The following is a 17,547-nucleotide window of genomic DNA, read 5'->3' as shown; positions in this document are numbered from 1 at the left end:
CTGGGCATTTAAGATAGGCTATGCACGACAAAATTTACAAAACAAAACTGGTGCATATATAAGGGAACACATTTTGATTTGTTACAAAATTCTAAAATATAACCATTACATGGCATGATTGCAAAAATCATCAAAGGATCAAAGCAGATAATTCATGAAAGAAAAAGCAAAAATAGCCAAATAAAATTTAAAAGCATCAACCTTGTTAATGATGAAAGAAAAATCAAGTAAACAAGATGAAATTTCTATCTGTAATGTTGGCATTTTAAAAAATGTTAATATTATATTTTGTAAGGTCATTGGTGAGAGGGGATCCTTATACACTGCCAATGGATATACTTCTTTGTAAAGCAACTTAGCACATGAATTGTGAAATTTAATATTTTTTTCATCCTTTGATTAACAAATTTTACTTTCAAGATAAAATTTCCAGGAAATAATAAGGGATGAGGGTAAAGATTTATGTAAAGAATTCTCACTGTAGCATTTCTTGTAACAGTGATAAGGGAGAAAACATTTTAAATTATAGCCATGAGGGAATAGTAAATTATATTATAATAAATTCATAAATAAAATGGAAAAATTTTTCCTTTAAAATTTGAGTGATTATTATTCAAACAGAAAATTTTCACCATACAATATTGTGATTAAAGTCCAATACAAAGGTATACTAGAACTATAGACGTAGTTTTGAATAAAAAACCAAAATGTCATTATCATTAATGATAAGACTACTGTGGATAGTTAATTCCTTCTTTATGTGTTCCTGAGTATTACAAGTTTTCTTTGATGATTACGTATTTGTTTTTAAAATAAAATACAATAAAGTTTGTTTGTTTATTTATTTATTAAGTTTTTCATTTTAATTCCAGTATAGTTAACGTGGTGTTATATTAGTTTCAGGTGCTCAATATAGTGATTCCACAAGTCTATACATCATTACTCAGTGCTCATAATGGTAAGTGTCCTCTTAATCCCCTTGACCTATTTCACCCACCTCCCTTCTGATATGCTTTATTTTAAACAGCACCCTCAGTTAAAGTTATTTTTTCAACAAGAACATTTTTTACTTGAAGCATACTTCAGAATACATGGTTCTAAAAGATATATATAAAACATTCTAACCAAGAAACATAAAATACACATTTTCTTCAAGTACACACAGAAGAATCCCCTGATTAAATCACATAAAAAGAAACATAACAAATACTACAAATTTAAGAAAACTGAAATCATACCAAGTATCTTTTCTAACCACAATGGTACAAAACTAAAGATCAAAGATAAAACAAAGCTGGAAAATAAAGTTTATTTTAAAAAGTAACTTGTGGCTTCTGGTTGAGGGCAGTTAACCAAAAACAAATATTTTTCTTTTCTTACACCAAGAGCCTCATCAAGGGACAATAAAAAGGAACAAGTAAAAATGACTGACATGGGCTTTCAGTAGACAGAATACTTATCATATATGAAGAAACAGAGAAGGACACACATTCTAGAATTTAAGGAGAAGGGCCCAAAAATAGAGGGGTCTGAACTTCCAGATATAACATTTTTGCATTAACTTTTAAGCAGGGCTGAAATAGTCCCCATTTACTCCTACCCCTAGGTAATGTAAACCCCACACAATGGTGGGGTGAGGAGCAAGAAGTTTTCTTTCTAATGAAACTGAAGTGGCTCTCTGGGCAAACTGGGACAGTGGGTATTTGCCTTGAAAGCAAAGTTGTTCAAATTCTACTATTCAGAAAAATTCCAGCTTCCTGCTTTATTATTCAAAATGAAGTCCACCAATTGACAGGCACCACCCATCCATCCAATATTGCTGGTCATTCTCAATTGAAAATGATATTCAAGCATTGCTAGAAATTGAAGGAAAATCTGTAGCAACACAAGGATAAACAGAAAAAGTTACCACAGTGGAACTATCAATTATTGGGGAATTGAATTGAACCTTTTTTAAAAAAAGAATGTCAACCCTAAATGCACAGAGGTTTGAAAAGGTTTTGGAATCCCTGAAATGAGAACAGGATAGTAGAAGAAAGGAATTGCTAAATATTCATCTGGGGATGCCTGGGTGGCTCAGTTGGTTAGGTGTCTGCTTTTGGCTCAGGTTATGATCCCAGAGTCCTGGGATTGAGTCCCACATCGGGCTCCCTGCTCAGTGGAGAGCTTGCTTCTCCCTCTGCCTGCCGTACCCTCTGTACGTGCTCTCTCTGTCTCTCTCTGACAAATAAAAAAATAAAATCTTTTTAAAAAATAGTTTAAATATTCATCTATCAAAGATTTCCATAGACAATGGCTGAAATGGATTAATCAAGAAAAATCAACTTAAAGATGTAGAGATACAAGAACAATTAGAAAAACAATTAGAAAACTGTAAAATGGTTCTAATGAAAGACTAAAGATAGGCCATAGTACAGAACACTATTGTTTTTGGCTTTAAGCTTTTCTACACTGCTTGAGTTTTCAAAACTATGTACTTGTATTACTTTGTTGCAAATCTTAAGTGTTAAAAATAGCAGGAAAAATTGTGTTTCAAATCGTTCCTTCTCAAAATAAGATTTCCAAACAAAAGTCAGGTTTTAAAATTCACACTTGCTCTATCAGTCTAATTCTGAGCAGTGAAAGCAGAAATGAAAACTCATCTTTAAAGCATTAACAACAATGATTTACTTTGTTGTTGTCATTAAAATTCTGTAGTCAAAAATGTACTCCATGTGAGTTAAATATTGAGAGGAAACTTCAGGATTTCTGTGGTTTAGATAAACTGTGTCCGTGAGTGAAATTCTCCAAGCATTTTGCTAGATATCTCCTATGCCTTCATAGTTAAAGTAGTACCAACAAAAATTCAATCCTGCTTTAAAAATGCTGATGCTTTTCAATTAATTATCTTCTGTCTTTTCTACACATGACCCATTTGCGTCAGAGCCATGCATTCATATTATAAGGCATTGGTGATTTTCTAGTACAAGCTGGCTTCCCTAGCTTTTAAACTAATAATACTCCTCAGCTCATTGCCAGGAATTCCCTGCTGAGATCAGGTTCTTTAACAGCCAGGATTCTTCAACCAATTTAGACTACAAAACAGCTTTGGACAATTTGGTCCAGCTTTGAACTGCCTAGGGAGCAGGCATTACAACACGCCTTTCCCAACTCAAGCTGGCAAAGAGTTTGGTAGATTCAAGGGTAATGAAAGGAAATCAGCTGACTAGAGCATTTTGGTCAAGGGAATAATAAAGTCTCAAAAACAAATCAACTAATGCGCAAGTCTGTGAATGCTTCTCTGATACTGTGATCCCTAAAAGACCTCCCAACCAAGCAAAAAAGTTCAGTGGAAAAAGTCAAAGGAAATAATTGATTTAATGACTACATCAAAATTGAAAATTCACTTGTCAAAAATATCCTGAACAAATTTGAAAGGCAAATAAGAAAACACTTGTAGCATATATGACTGAAAAGATCTGGTATTTTACTATACGAAGAAGTCTTAAAGTTTAATAAGACCAGAATGTCATTAAAAAAAAAAAAGATGAAGGAAAATAACGGACAATCCATAGACGTACAAACACACATTCACATATAATATGATCTCATTTAAAAATATTAGATACTATTAATAATCAAAGAAATTAAAATTAACATGCAAATTACATGGCACTTTTCTCCTCTCAGTTTTCTATATTTTTTTTTCAGATTTTTTATTTTTAAGTAATCTCTACACCCAACATGAGGCTTGAACTTAGAACCCTGAGATCGCCTCTGGTTCTCTATTGACGGAGACAGCCGGGCGTCCCTCACCTCTCCGTTTTCAATTTTGCTCCTTAAAAATTAGATTACTAAGGGGATTAAAGTATACTGAACTCCACATAACTCTAAAACTGCTATGTGCAATCGGTAGAAGCTGGCAAAATCTTTCTAAACAGCATTTTGATAATATAGATCAAAAGCTTAAAAATGTTTATACTTATTTCTCTCATAAGACTCTAATTAAAAATAACTAAAGTGAAGACTCAAAACTGTGTATAGTGCTGCTTAATACTGGATCATTGCTGATACCAACAACAAAGGAGAAATTTATACGTCTAACAAGAAAAATGGCTTAAAGAGACTCTGGATAGGTGGCTCTTTCAAGAATTAAAAAAACCCGCATTTAGCTAATAAATGTTGTACCTCATAGGGTGGTTAAGAATATCAAATAAATACACACAAAACCCTTAGAACAATGCCTAGCACATAATAATAAACATTAACCATTATAACTTAATAATTACTAAATATTAATACTAAAAGCTTATTCACTGGCAAACTTGCAACTTAAATTTTTATCACCTCTATCACTAGCTAGATAGAATGGCAGAGAGGTAAATAGTTGCAAGAGTAAAGTCTTTGAAATCAAACAAATGGGAATAATACAAAGATCACATGTTTTGGGGAGAGATTTAAAGACATAATATATTTAAAGTGCATTTATGGAAAAAAAATAAAGCGCATTTATGGGGATGAAAACATTGTAGTACTCAAATGTAAGGCATGTTGTCATCATTATTAATCATTATTATCAACAAAATATATTACAAATGAATATACTAAGTGTATTTATTTTTACTGTGAAAAATTTCCAAAAAAAAGATATAAGTACAAAAATAGAAGTAATAAGAAAAGGACTCCCATGCACAGAATTCGAAGTGTTTATTGTTTTCAACAAATGGCCATTTTTTAAAATATTTTATTTATTTATTTGACAGAGATAGACAGCCAGCGAGAGAGGAAACACAAGCAGGGGAAGTGGGACAGGAAGAAGCAGGCTCCTACCGGAGAAGCCTGATGTGGGGCTCGATCCCATAACGCCAGCCTCACGCCCTTAGCCAAAGGCAAACGCTTAACCACTGCACCACTTAGGCACCTCAGCAAATGGTCATTCTTGTTTCATTTATGCACTCACCCTCAACACACATACTGGATTACTGTGAAGGAAATTCTAGATGGTATTTATAATTGTCTCAGGGTATAGCTCGAAAATATGAGCATTCTTTTATTTTTAACATAACCCAAATATTATTATCACATCTAGAAAATTCTTTAAAATCATCACATGTCCAGCCAGTGTTCAAATTCCATATTGTCTCATACATTTTTGTTTCTTTGAATCAAGATCTGAGGACAGTCCATATGTTACTTTTGTCTCAAGTTTAATTTAATATATAAGTTCCTATCCATTCCCTCTTTTTCTTTCTTTGACGTTTATTTTTGGAAGAAACTGGATATTTGTCCAAGAATTTCCCAGTCTCAATTTTGCTTACCGCAGCCCCATGGTATTGCCCAAAGTATTCCTGTCTCTTTATTTCCTGTTAATTGGTAGTTGAATTTATATCCAACTTTGTTTTTTTGGCAAGAGTTGTTCATAGATGGTGTTTGTACTTTCACCAGTAGGTATATATTGTCTGATTTTCTCTTTTTTTGTGAGGTAAGTAGTCACCAATTATCATAGCTTAGATCTATTCTTTCATTTGAAGGGCACTATTCTAATTCTCTTTTTTCTTTATTACCTAGAATAATATGCAAAAAAACTTCTCACCATTTGTTTATACTTCATTAGAATTCATTTGGAAGAGACAGGATAAATGCTAGCTTCTTTTCTTTATATATATTCCAATTTCTGAAATAATAAGATGACTTCCTAATATTCTTTGAAGGGAACAGTTCATTCCACCTTCGAGTTTTTCTAATTCTCACAGAGGGTATATCACCTATACCAACCAGAACAAGCCTGCTGGGTACCCCTCACTGGAGGTCTGTATGCCAGGTCTGCAGGTCTCCAAGCTCAAAGATGCCAGCACCAGCCAAACAGTGCTCCTTCTTTCGAGGTCTAGGTACCAGTTCTGTTGATTGTTTCTTTATGCCAACATCTAATAATTGTAACTTTTTCCCTTTGTTTTCCTGGTCATAGGTGGTTATTGTTTCCTATAGTTTCTACCCATGTGATACTTTAGCGTTCCCATTTTCTTCTAGTTATGATTTTATTTTTTAAATATTTAAATTTCAGAACAATTTGGGATCAATTCTGTGAATAGTGCCAGAAATGGAATCAGTTTTATCTATTTTTTCCTATGGTTTAACTAGTTAGTCCAACACTACTTATTAGAAAGTCCAGGTATTCCTGGATACTGTTTGTTCTTCTAAATGTATTGTATAATCAACATGTCAAGCTCCAGACAAAAGCATTCAGTACATGATAAAGGCAGTATTGAAGACAGTGGGAAACAAATTCTTGTTGTTGGAGTGACAAAGTGTTGTTCTTGTGACACTCAAAGGAAGCTGAGGCAAAACAGAAAGGTTAGTATCCTTTATTTTCGGCTTCCAAGCCCCAGTCTTGTGGCAGTGCCCCCCGCAGGCAGAGACTTACTGAAGCCCGCACACAAACAGAAATGTGGTGAGTAGAGGCCCAGACTGTGCATCTAGTCAATTATACATGGGTGGGTTTTGAAATTGAGACACCAGAGTTTAATAACTGGCTGTTTGGGGTCTTTTGCTCTTATAAAAGGATTGCCATTGATAGTATTCTGCACATAACTTTTCACATATTTGCCAGTGCATTTTGAGATAGATACCTAGAAATGAGATTGCTGGGTTGAAGAATAAATGTAGGATATTGCCAAATTCTCCTCCAGGGAGATTTACCATTTTGTATTCCCAACAGCAATGTTTGCCAATGCCAGTTTTCCTTCAGTCTCATCAACATATAGTTACGCTTTGGGATTTTTGCCAATCTGATTGGTAAGAAACAGAATTTCGGTTTAGTTTTAATTAGCACATTTCTCTTATTATGGAGAGTCATGAATATTTTCACATATATAAGAGCTATTTGCATTTCTTTTTCCATGAACTATCTGTTCATATCTCTTTGACCATTTGTATTTTACCTCTCTGCCTTCAGAAGGCTTTTATATATTAGAGATAGTAACTATTTAAACTGACATAATTTTCAAATCCCTTCTTGTATTAGCCATTGTGTTTCTTACTTTGTTCTTCGGATTTTTTGCAATGCAAAGTTATTTCTAAATATGTTTTAATTTACCAATATTTCTTCTTATTGCATTTGGATTTTGATTCATATTTAGAAGATTTTCCTCACTCTCATGTTATAAATTCCCCCATGTTTTCTTCTTGCTTTATAGTTCCATTTGTTGTTGTAAAACTCTAAACCAGTTAGAATTTATCCTATCTACAATGTCAGAAATGGACACAAATTTATCTATTTTATGTTTAATCAATTATCCTCCAACACTACTTATTAAAAGTTCATCTTCTTCCCCACTGCTTAAATGCTACCTTTATCATATATTACATTTCCATATGCAATAAAATTGACTTATGAATTACCTATTCTATTATATTGGTCTGGCTTCCATTTGTACACATAGCACAATGATTCAAAAATAAAGACTGTGGAAAATGTTTTAATAACTAAGAGAATCAGTCACTACTTCTGGAATTTGCACGTCCTGATTATTATTTGTTTTGTTAAATGAATTTTATAATTAACTTGCCAAGCTCCAAAGAAAAATAGCTTATTCATATTTTCTTGGAAAATCTTTAATGTTATAAATTATCTCAGGGAAGACTGAATTCTATATGACATTGAGTCTCTCTGTCCAAGAATATGATACATGTTTTCATTTGTTTATATAGACACAATTTGTTGCACATAAATTTATATATATTCTATGTATTTATTTTCTCTTTTGTCAATGGAATTGTCTCATCCATATCATCTTTTTGAATGTTGATTTTATGATTTTTAATCTGATATCACCCTGAAGTTCTTAAGTTTCCCCATCATTTTTTTTTTTTTGGTTTTCCACATACATAATTCTATCATCTGCAAATAGAATTCTTATTTTCCAATTCTTATACTTTTCTGGTTTTGACTACCTTTATAAGCTAATACATCTAATAAAAATGTTAAATAGTAATAGAATATATTTGTCTTATGTCTGACGTTAATCAGAAAGCCTCTAATGTTTTCCCATTAGGTAAGATGCCAACTTTAGGGATGTGTGTGTGTGCGTGTGTGCACGCGTGTGTGTGCACACAGATCAGATTTTTGTCTTTAAAGCATAATAAAGGTCAAATATTTTTAAAGATCTTTATGTATCTATGAACTGAGCATATGCTTTATCTCTTAGCGCTATTAATATAATGGATTATGTAAGTGCATTTGTTAATATTTAACTATCATTGCACATTGCATACCTAGAATAAATCCACATGGTCATCATTTATTATCCCAATGCCGATGAGATCGGATTGTAATTTTATTTTTGGTACAATCTCTGCAATATTTAGGGTTAATAATACACTCATTTCATTCCTATTATGAACTTGGATTTTTCCTTGTTCTGTTCTGCAATAGTTTAGGCTGGAGATTGTCTTATTTTCAGAGTTTGGCAAAATTCTCATCTGGACCCATACAGGGTCTTTTTTTTTTTAATTGAAGTAATCTCTTTACTTTCCCTATTTATTCCATGATAATTGATCTGTTCAGACTTTGTAACTTTTAGGATTAAAAGATAATTTTTTTATTTTGGTAAACTGTATTTTGCTAGAAAACGATTCATCTGATCTAGATTTTCCAATATATTTGCATAGAGGTATGCACACTAATTTGTTATTTTTCCATATATATGTAATATTTCTAAATTTCTGTATGCATGTTTTCTCCTCACATTTTAAAAAATTAATATGGTTGATAATGGTTGCTTATTGTGATCATTTCAAATAAGTGAATTCACTATTGGATTAATTTATTAGTTCTTATTAATGTTTTGTTATATTCCAATTTTGGAGTTGATTTAATTCTGCTTTGTTTGGTTTATATAGTTCTTTATAAAGTTTCTTTTTCTTTTACTAAGTAGTTAGGTGTTTAATTCACTTTTCATTTTTATTGTTATAGGTATTTAATCTATAAATTTTCCTCCAGTACCAAATTTAACTGTATATCATCAATGCTGGCATGTTGCATTCTCATAAGTCTTTATTTTCAAGATGATCTGAAATTTTGGTTTCCTCTGACCCAGGAGTTGTGTGATAGCTAATTTTATGTGGCAACTTGACTGGGCCATGAAGTACCCAGCTATTTGGTCAAGCATTATTCTGGGTATGTTTGTAAGGATGTTTTAGGATGAGATTAACATTTTAATTGGTAGACTGAGTAAACCAGATCGCCCTCCCTAATGTGGGTGGACCTCATCCAATCAGTTGAAGGCCTGAGAAGAATTAAAAAGTTTACCTTCTGCAAATAAAAGGGAATTCTTCCTTGTGTTCTTTGATCTGAGCTATTGGGTCTTTTCTGGCCCTTGAACTTAAACACCTGCTTTTCTTGGGTCTTGAGATTGCTGACTTTCAGACTGGAATTTACATGACTGATTCTCCTGATTCTCAGGCCTTCAGACTTGGACTGGAACTACACATCAGCTCTCTTGAATCTCCAGTATGTTGACTCACTTTCTAGATCTTGAGACTTGTCAGCCTCCATAAGTGGGTGAGCCAACCTATTTGTTGTAATAATCTCTCCCTCCCTCTTTCTCTGCTTAGATAGATAGATGATAGATAGATAGATAGATAGATAGATAGATAGATAGATAGATAGATAGAAGGAAGGAAGAAAGGAAGAAAGGAAGAAAGGAAGAAAGGAAGAAAGGAAAAGGGAAAGAGGGAAATAGATACAGATATATATAGATACATAAAAAATAATGTATGGATTATATTTTGCTAGATAACCCTAATACGAGTTGTTCATAGATTTATTTTCTAAATTCCAGATGGAAGGGGCTGTTTTATAATTTTGGAATGCTTTGGTTTTAATTGCAATATGGTTATGCTATTTAAATTATTTCAATCACACACACACACTCTCGCTCTCTCTCTCTCGCTCTCTCTCTCAATATTTCTATAACCATCCTATCTTGGGGGAAAGGACGAACTTGTTTTAGCTAGAAAAATGTGTAATTCTTCCTGTTATTAATGTTTCCTATCTGTCCTTGGTGTCTCCTGTGGCTACTGTTTTATGGAAGTTGTTGCTTTGGGGTGTAACCTACTGCCCTGGACTGTTTGCCTACACTGAACTGCTAAATCAGAGAGAAATAAACTTCTATTTTCTTGAGACTGCATTTTAGATCTCTCTTTAGCTTAGCCTTACTGTATCTAACTAACCATAGACAAACTTACCAAGTTTGTAGTTTGAAGAGAGACTGGCTCAGTGACAGCATTACAAAATGGTCAGTTCCAACAAATGCAAATTAAATGTGGCACACATTTGTGAATAATTCATAAAAGTTTTCTGTTATTTTGCCACCCTCTTCTCTACAATTACTTAAAAATTCTAGTAATTAAATTCCACAAACTAATTAATGATCTTGTATCCTGAGATTTATAACACAAGCCAATAAACTTATTAATTTTAAATGAATAAAGATTATAAAACATTTCTTTTATTATGTTTAGGCGGCTGTACCATAGACTGAGTGGACTATAAGGAACAGAAGTATATTTCTTACAGTTCTGGAGCCCAGAAAGTTCAAGATCAGGATACTAGCAGATTCAGCATCTGGTGAGAGCCCACATCCTGGTTCATAGACAGCCATTTTCTCACTCTGTCCTCACATGGTGGAAAAGGCAAGTGAGTCTTCTGGGATCTCTTTTATAAGGGCACTAATTCCATTTATAAATTCCATTTATGAGGACTCCACCTTCTGAAGGCCCCACCTCCAGATACCACCACACTGGGGATTAAGTTTCAACGTGAATTCTGAAGAGACACAGTCAGTTTACAGCAACACTGTATCAGTTAAACGACTACATAAATATGTAACACATAAGTAAAGACGAAGCAAGTAATCTTGCTTAAAAATCGTATGTAATACATGAGAAAAAGTAGTTGTGAAGAATATAAGATTTCTCTTCTCCTAATTGGAACCTTCCTTTTAGGTGTAATTAATAGCATTATTGTTTCATTTTACATAAGCAATCATCCTAAATTTCCTCATTGCTTAGGCAAAAACTGAAGAATTGACCACTTTGAAGTTGCATAACATTTAGCAAATAAAACGCTTTTCCTCTTGTTGGGTAGAGTCTTTAACAGGCCAAATTTCAAGCAGTTTGTTCTATGGATATGAAGTAAAATAATTATTTTTAATGTTGTCACATTAGAAAAATATATGATGTGAGTAGTTTATTTAAAAGCAATTAATTTTAAGTAACATTTTTGAAATGAGTGTGAGGTCAAAGTCTTATCCTATTTTATTGGGGATAACGGCTTAGATTTCTTATTCACTATTGTTGGGGAGATAATATATATATTTTATATATAGAGAGAGTTACTGTATCTATCTATATATAGCAACTCTATATAATTTATAGAGTTATTAGAACTGCAAAGTTTTCCTGGTACCATAATTTATAGATCACAAGAGTTAAGCAGACTTTGATAGGGTGGTCTATTACCTTAACCGCCATTCTCATAACATTAGGTGATGTAATAATAACGCATGTCTTGAATACTCTATTGCTACAATAGTAACAATTAAAAACTCAAGCTCACAAATTATTTAGTAGGTAGGAAGGCAGGTATACAGAAAAAAGACAGAAATTGGAGTGAATTTAAGGTTTTTCCTAGTACATGTCCCTCATACATATAAACATTTGAATGTGTTTCGTTGAGAGAATGTGTTTGGCCAAATCTAATGCGCTTCAAACGGTGACATAACTGCAAGCCTATCGTAGCCCAAGGTAAACAAAAATTTACAATATAGTTTAACACACTTGAAGTAAATATAAATTATCATACAGCTTATTAATCTTTAGTTATTTCCTTACAAAGTTTGAGAGACTATAATCAGTGTAATTATGTATGCTTAAAATACTTTCAGAACACTTAGGACCTCTTAACCCACAAAAATATGCATGTTTCTATTGCTTTATTTCCCTATTTTTTTAAAAAAATCAAATTCTGGCTACATTCATAGAAATTTGTCATATATCCTTCATTCAGCAAGTGTTGCAGCAGAAAAAGTTTAAAGGGCGCTTAATTTTAATATTGTTGTTAACAGCAATATAGAGTCGTATCATATATATATAACTTAATCAAATTCAATTACATACGCTTAAAGAAAAAGACACAGGAACAGAGGAAAAGCAAACAGAAAGGACTGGAGAGAAATCAAAAGACTGAAACATAGATACAGATGACAGAGACAAAATATAAACAAATGCACACAGGAGAGAACTTTCCATCTTATGTTCTGCTCAGTAGCTCTATGTGCTCCTGAGTGGTTTCTCAGTTTCCCATTGCTCTCACAAAAGGGCATGTCCTCACACTCTTTCTGGGCCTACTGGACAATTATATTGGTCATGTACATGTCTTGGTAAATGTGTATTACTGTATGTATTCTATATATAACAGAAAACTACATTAAATAAATACTGAACTTTATAATAAACTATACTTTGTAATTAATTTTGATTATGTAATTTAAGATTCCACAATTTTGTAATTTAATTTTGAAAACAATATTTTTATCTCACAGGCTTATTTTAGAGCTCCCTCCTACAACAGGACGGAGCCCTTCCCCCACCCACGCTGTTCATTGGACCCAAGCTCCAAACAACAATCTCAAAAATGAATTTTTGGAAATTAGCCAAGTTTTGAACTAGGCATTGCTTTTGTATTATCATAGTTAAATAACAGAGCTCTTAATATTAGGAAATGTGGTAATATGTCATATAGGACAGTACTATCTCTTAACCATTTATTAAAGGGCTAAAATCCTCCTCCTCCACAATACTTCCATCACTCATTTATTCATTTTACCAGATAAAAAATAATTGCTTATTAAGCATTTAACTCAATTTAATCTGCAAACGATCTGTAAATCAGATATTATTTTCCTCAACTTTATAAGAAAATGGGAACAATGAGCCAGATAGCCAAGGGGCAGAAATAGATTCTGAATATAGATCTTTCTGAATTCAAAGTCCATACTATTTTAGGAAGTTGCCTTTAATGCAAAAATCTAGAAAGAACAACATTTAAAAAGAGTGACAGAACATTGTTTTCAAAACTGTATGTTTATTTCTATAGTTGGCATTATACTTACCATTTAAATGTTCTCATTTATGAAGTGGTTTTAAAACTCTCCTGCATGTATTATCTAATAAAATATCCATATACTTCTCTGTTGTTGTTGTTATATTTGTCAGACACCCATCAGTTATGGTTTTGTGCCTGATTGGAAGATCTTTCATTTCAAGAAAATGTGAAATGTTTCCATGGAGATCAGCTTGAGATAGCCCAGTGACGAACTTCTTAGCTATAATTTCACATTGGTTTCTATGGTTTCCAGATAGGGGAAGAAAATGAAGTTGCAGATTTTTTTGTAATGTAAAAGGTTATTGGAAAATAAGAGATACTGCTCAAATTAATGTCATCCCCCTCCAGGAAAGCAGCTGCTGTACTGCAGAACATGAAAGATTTGAAGATACATGTTGGACATCGATGCACTTTTCCATTCTGGTAACAAATGAGGAACTATTAGGGTACTTAATTTCCAAAATTAGCAGAAACTTCTTTTAAAGGGGGTGAATTCATTGTTGTAATGCTTTAACAATGGGTACTAACAATTGGCTTGCAATCCCTACTTCACTTTTCCTGCATCACATCGTTAAAGATGGAACACAGTACATCTGCTAAATCAGTTAAGGAATGGGTGAAAACTGACACAGAGATATCTCTTTATTCATTGTTTATAACTGAAACCAGAATTTAGCATTTTTGACGTACTTGTCATTGTTCTTATCTATAAGGTTGTGTTATGAAACAAGAACTAGTAAATACTGGACCTCGTATTCAAATCCTATTTAAAGTAGATGGACATAAGTTAAGACTGATCAAATACATATTATCCCTTTGGCCCTATCCTCCAGCCTGACTCTTACTTACCAATCTTCTCAATAGTTGGCATGTAGCTACAGCATTTATTTATCAACATACCATCACCACCTGGGATTAGATCAGGGTTGTCTTTTCTTAGAAAGTCTGTGAAATTCCTAATGGTGCAGTAGACCAAAAGCCAAGAGTTGTGAATTCTATTTTCATTTTAAATTGAATTCCATGTCATTTAGCCAATCCAGGCTAATCATGGGCATACATCAATTCAACAAGATACATGACCAGCTTACAGACCTTATAGGATTGCTACAATTTCAGATGAGAAAAACATCCAATCCTCTAAGCTATAACAGCACACAGACATGGAAAACTTTAATTATTCATTCTTCACTTATTATTCATGCTTATTTAGAGCCCAGTAGCAAAATAAAGCTATGGCAGCTCAGTTTTTCCAAATAAAGGGAGAATATGTATCAAAATGAAGTTATCCAACTCTGCCGACAGCAAGCAAATGTATTCAATAACTGCCAAGTAATATCTTCCTCATAATGGTAATATATAATAATATAGTTTTCCAGGAAGTGTGTGAGACAATGTAACAATTGTGTTGTGGCTGATAATTTTATAAATGTATCTAAAAGTTAGCTATAAGGCACATGGAGAACAACAAAATGGCTTGCCTCCAATGTTTTACATATGACCAAAATACAATATCCAGTGAGAAAGGTTAGAAACAGTAAAAAATTCAATATCTAAGTTTTATTATAAGAAACGAGCGGTCACAAATTTTAATATCACAATAATCTTAAGTATTTATTTGTATATATACATTCCTTAAAATAACTGTATTCTTAAAAACATGCATGTATATGTATGTGTGTATATTCTCCATACTTATATAAATATATGTATGTGTACATGTCTATATCTATGCATATAGATATACACACATATGCATTCTTTCTCTACACACAAACACACAGAGGCTTATGCATATATAAACACACAAAGGCTTACATATATACACATATATAGGCTTTCACCCGTATATCAAATCAGAAAATATTCAGGGAGAAGGTAAAGAGGAAAGTAACAGCCATTTAAAAATACTCATTACATGCCACATACATTCCCTATCTCTACTTCCTTGTTGATCTACTCTCTTGATAACATTTTTTCACTCCCAAGGTTTTCACAACAATCTGTGATTTGTTCCCTATCTTCTCTAGTTCCAGCCTGAATCTTTCCAGAACTTCCAACCTGTATACCTGAAAAAAGACTAACAGTGTAACTTGGAAGTAAAAGAACAGGTTCTAAAGCTTGACTCCTGGTTCCACTGTTTGTAAGTTGTGTGTTTGGGAAAGTTTCATTCACTTTGAACTTAGTAGGGTATACAGGTGTATATGGCCCCGTGGGGAGTTTCCTATTACCAGTGGACCAAAGAAGAAAGAATTAAAATCTGGTTCTGCAAAATAGGTGGGCCATAACTCGAAGTGGAGGGCTTCAGCAATATAGTTTATTTCCAAGTTGACAAGGACGAAGACGGGGAATCTTCCTGGTCGGCAGTACTTTAAGTAGAATACACAGTTGCTCATTTTACTTGGAAGGAAAAATTACCAGAGGTACAACTGTATACCAAGTCACGGAGACCAGCTAATGGTATGACAAGCTGATCAGGGAATTAAAAGGAACACTACTGGGAAATTGATGACAGTAAGTTTGGGAATGGATTATGTGAACAGACTTTTATAAATGGGCACAGAGTGGGAAGATAGTCAGGTCCCATATAAATACACATAAAATAATAGTCAGCAGAGTATCATTTTAATAATCAGGTGGAAAAGATGACCCATCTTATGGCTATGACTCTCTTTCTCAGACACCCTATGCCTTCTCAGTGCCTCAGACACAGAGTGATCACGACAGCAGGGATGATTATGTATGGGCTCACAAAATGGACTTGCACCCATCAAGACTAGTCTGGCCACAGACACTGTTGAGTGTACCCAATCTACCAGTGGACAGGCCACCAATGCACCTATATTTAACACCATTCCTCGGACCACTTCAATCATGGAAAGGACAGTGGTTTGCTGTCACTTGAACAGACACTTAACTAACAATGTCGATTTACCTTCTGTCTCTGCATCCTTTCTATGAATACCATCATCCATGAACTTGCTAAATGCCTTATTTAGTACCTTGGTACACAACAAAGCACTGATCCTGACAAAGAAACTTACTTTATAGCAAACGAAATACATTAATGGATTCATGCTATGGAATTCACTGATCTTACTATGTTTCCCACCACCAATAGAATGGTGCAAGAACCTTTCAAAAGTGTTAGTTATGGCAACAGCTGGATAACACTACCTTGCCAGGCTGAAGTAATGTCTTCCATGCTCTAAATGACCAACAAATACGCCGTGCTATTTTCCCAGAGCTGGGAGTTTCGGGCCTGGGAATCAACAAGTAGAGATGAGAGTGGGTCCTATCACAATCACCTCTAGTGATCCACTAGAGAAATATTCATTTCTATAACTTTGGGTTTTGCTGGTCTAGAGGTCTTAGACTTCTCCTAGGGATCACATAAATGGCTCCATTTAACTGGAAGTTGACAGTGTCACCCTGCCATGGTTTGTAAAGGGATTTCATGTACTTTTTTAGGGACAGGACTAGTGTATTAGTTTTATGAGGGAAAGTTGCATTGTTAGGTAAAAGCATATTTTTGTTTTTGGCTTTATTTGAAATACAAATAAAGTCAGGAAAGATGTGCCCTTATGTCAAATTGACAAGCGGTGGGTTACTGTGGCTTTCTAAGTGTCAATTTAACTAGGCTTCAACTACTTTTTCCAGAATTCCTTCCCTCTGTGGTTTCAGATTAGGGTCAACCACAAGAGAGATATGTATTATATAGGGATGGTGGACATAAGACAGCAACCATTTTGTACTTGGAAGGCTGGCATAAAACACTGGGCACTGTGAAGTGTGTGTATGCTGTTGCTGATCTTCTGGTTTGTTTTACTGATAAGGTCCAACACCTAGAGCTATTTAACCTTCTACCAATTCTTTAGCTTTTTTGAGTACTGGGTCAGGTGAATGCGTAGTTCCACAATGAAGGGCACCAGCTGCTCCCATAAGTCATCCATGTCATCTTACAGACAGTGACAAACAGGCACAGGTTCTAGTTTATAGCCAGGATTCCAGTGCATCCTTCCCAATTCCAGTTGGTTGTTGCTCTCCCCTACTTCACATCCAGCTTTCCTCCTCTACTAAGAACTTATTCAGTACCAGATGGCAAGGCAACAGCTTTGTAAAAACCGCTCCACTGGTTCTCATCAGTTCTAATTCCCATAATTAATCTGATATTCTATATTACTTATATGGTTCTGCCTCTCTGATTAAACCCTGACTGATAAAATTAGTATGGAGAATTTATTCAAAAACTTTTACAAAATGAGCAAGACAAACAACTAAATAGAGAAATAGAAAAAGAAACAGAAAAGTCACACACACACACACACACACACAGGCTAACACAGGATGTTGGACCTCATCAGTAATTAGGCCCAGGAAATACAGATTAAAACAAGAGCTACTAT

Source organism: Ursus maritimus, unplaced genomic scaffold (genome assembly GCF_017311325.1).
Source record: "Ursus maritimus isolate PB19 unplaced genomic scaffold, ASM1731132v1 scaffold_8, whole genome shotgun sequence".
Taxonomy (NCBI): Eukaryota; Metazoa; Chordata; class Mammalia; order Carnivora; family Ursidae; genus Ursus; species Ursus maritimus.
The sequence above is the reverse complement of the archived record's forward strand: the minus strand, read 5'-3'. Positions refer to the sequence as shown.